The following is a 3431-nucleotide window of genomic DNA, read 5'->3' as shown; positions in this document are numbered from 1 at the left end:
TACCATCGACAGTTGATAAGGCAGACATTTGAAAGATGCGTCGCCGGTACGAGGACCGTGCGATCAGCCCAAAGTTATTCAGAGTCACCAAGGCAAACGGACCGGACGAGCCGACCGATTGGTTTTGATCTAATAAAAGCGTCCCTTCCATCTCTGGTCGGGACTCTGTTTGCATGTATTAGCTCTAGAATTACCACAGTTATCCAAGTAACGTGGGTACGATCTAAGGAACCATAACTGATTTAATGAGCCATTCGCGGTTTCACCTTAATGCGGCTTTGTACTGAGACATGCATGGCTTAATCTTTGAGACAAGCATATGACTACTGGCAGGATCAACCAGGGAGCTGCGTCAACTAGAGCTGAGCAGCCGGCCGCCCGGGAGTGTGTCCCGGGGGCCCGCGCGAACACGCAAGCGTCCGCTCAATTATTCTGCAAACAGGAGGAGGCTGGGCTCCCCTGCACAATACACCTCGAAACCCTCTCAGGTCCCGGCGGCGCGCAGCGCCGTCCTAAGTACTTGGTCGGGTTCGAGAGAGGCGCAATCGCCCGGAGTTAGGCGAGTAGACGCTTTAGGTGCGACCACCCGTGCTCCCAACTGAGCTTGCCGCTGCCGACAGAGGCCCGGGAGCGTGCTGTCGTGGCATTGCCGGCGGGAGACAACACGCGCCACCTACGGTGACCGGCAGCTCCAACGCCAGCGCCACAGAAGGGCAAAGGCCCCACGTGGGTGCCGAAGCGAACTCTCCCAGCACAGCGCACGTGCCAACACGTCCGCACAACTGCGATACAAACCACCAGCGAGAACCGCTGGGGCGACCGAGCAGCAGACGGCGTCGCGGCGCCGAGTGCCGGGCGGCGGCGCATCCTCAACGCACACAGTCCTCAATCGGACCAGCACACTGCAGATGTCCACCGCGCTTCGCACCGGGTCCGCGAGGACCCACTTTGGCTGCACGGCGCCGCGCGCAGGGTGCCCCGGCGCGCAGCTGCGCCGCCTGCCGCGTCCGTCGGCCGGCGCGCCTGCCACTGGGCGCCCCCACCAGCCGGCTGTAGCGCGTGCGCCCACGCACCGCGCGGCCAGCACGCCGGGCGGCCCCCCCTCACCGGCCGGGGACAGTCCCACCCACCCACAGCCGCGTATCGCTTCACACCCAGATTCACATTCACGTTCGTTGGTATGGTGGGGACCGCTTCGTAGCTGTACCGATCGTTGCCCTCACAGATGTACCTCCAGCAAGATCAACCGCACCACAACGGGTTACCAGTTGTTCATTTGCGTAACGTCACCAGTAAACGTACACGTCCATCCCCGTTTGCAAAGTCAACTATTATTGCATGCCTGCCTGTCAGGTGTCAAGACACACTACATTCGCTCACATCCACGCAACAAAATGTGCCCGACTAGAGGGCACGTGGAAGGTGCCCCCGTACATATGCGATCTCCATTGCGCGACCAACTGTCAACCGGCCTCTGTAGCATGTCGCAGATGTGGAACGCGGGGCACCGTGCTATCACATTGTGTGAGAAGAGACTACTACGTCTGCATACACGCGCCACTACATGAACAGACGGCTCATGCTGATCGCCATCCACTGCGTCCATTACTCCCACACGTCTCTATGGCGTACCACACTGCAATGCAGCTGTTATGGGGAGATGACACATAGCTGTGTACACAACATTCTGAGCCGGTTGCGGTTGGACAACAATACATTAATGTAACGTGTCATATGCCAATTACAGAGCAGGGTAAGGCACAACGTGGGTTAGGTTAAGGCACAACGTGGGTTAGGTTAAGGCACAACGTGGGTTAGGTTAAGGCACAACGTGGGTTAGGTTAAGGCACAACGTGGGTTAGGTTAAGCCACAACGTGGGTTAGGTTAAGCCACAACGTGGGTTAGGTTAAGGCACAACGTGGGTTAGGTTAAGGCACAACGTGGGTTAGGTTAAGGCACAACGTGGGTTAGGTTAAGGCACAACGTGGGTTAGGTTAAGGCACAACGTGGGTTAGGTTAAGCCACAACGTGGGTTAGGTTAAGCCACAACGTGGGTTAGGTTAAGCCACAACGTGGGTTAGGTTAAGCCACAACGTGGGTTAGGTTAAGCCACAACGTGGGTTAGGTTAAGCCACAACGTGGGTTAGGTTAAGCCACAACGTGGGTTAGGTTAAGCCACAACGTGGGTTAGGTTAAGCCACAACGTGGGTTAGGTTAAGCCACAACGTGGGTTAGGTTAAGCCACAACGTGGGTTAGGTTAAGCCACAACGTGGGTTAGGTTAAGCCACAACGTGGTTAGGTTAAGCCACAACGTGGGTTAGGTTAAGCCACAACGTGGGTTAGGTTAAGCCACAACGTGGGTTAGGTTAAGCCACAACGTGGGTTAGGTTAAGCCACAACGTGGGTTAGGTTAAGCCACAACGTGGGTTAGGTTAAGCCACAACGTGGGTTAGGTTAAGCCACAACGTGGGTTAGGTTAAGGCACAACGTGGGTTAGGTTAAGGCACAACGTGGGTTAGGTTAAGGCACAACGTGGGTTAGGTTAAGGCACAACATGGGGTAGATTGCGGTACAAATTGCGTTACATTGCGGTGCAAATTGCGTTACATTGTGGTGCAAATTGCGTTACATTGCGGTGCAAATTGCGTTACATTGCGGTGCAAATTGCGTTACATTGCGGTGCAAATTGAGTTACATTGCGGTGCAAATTGAGTTACATTGCGGTGCAAATTGAGTTACATTGCGGTGCAAATTGAGTTACATTGCGGTGCAAATTGAGTTACATTGCGGTGCAAATTGAGTTACATTGCGGTGCAAATTGAGTTACATTGCGGTGCAAATTGAGTTACATTGCGGTGCAAATTGAGGTAGGTTAAGGTGCAACACAGGTTAGGTTAAGGTGACATAGGTTAGGTTAAGGTGACATAGGTTAGGTTAAGGTGACATAGGTTAGGTTAAGGTGACATAGGTTAGGTTAAGGTGACATAGGTTAGGTTAAGGTGACATAGGTTAGGTTAAGGTGACATAGGTTAGGTTAAGGTGACATAGGTTAGGTTAAGGTGACATAGGTTAGGTTAAGGTGACATAGGTTAGGTTAAGGTGACATAGGTTAGGTTAAGGTACAAACTGGGTTGTGTTATGGTACACATTGCGTTGTAGTACAGTACACGTTAGGTTTGGGTACGGTACACAATGTGGTATGGGATGGCGTGTTGTGGGGGGGGGGGGGGGTGAGGTTCGTTGATATCGACCGTAGGACGTGGATGCCCGAGGCAGCGTCAGTGTGTCAAAGGAGTTATGTCACGTCGGGATGCGCTTTCCGCCAGTGAGAGGGGGGGGGCGAGCCGTGTCTGTGGTTGCGGCAGACCTGTGTGTTTCATTCCTGCCAGTGTGTTTGTGCTGTAAGACGAGGCAGTGTGGTGATGTTGG

This window comes from Schistocerca cancellata, unplaced genomic scaffold (genome assembly GCF_023864275.1).
Source record: "Schistocerca cancellata isolate TAMUIC-IGC-003103 unplaced genomic scaffold, iqSchCanc2.1 HiC_scaffold_279, whole genome shotgun sequence".
In the NCBI taxonomy this organism is placed as follows: Eukaryota; Metazoa; Arthropoda; class Insecta; order Orthoptera; family Acrididae; genus Schistocerca; species Schistocerca cancellata.
The sequence above is the reverse complement of the archived record's forward strand: the minus strand, read 5'-3'. Positions refer to the sequence as shown.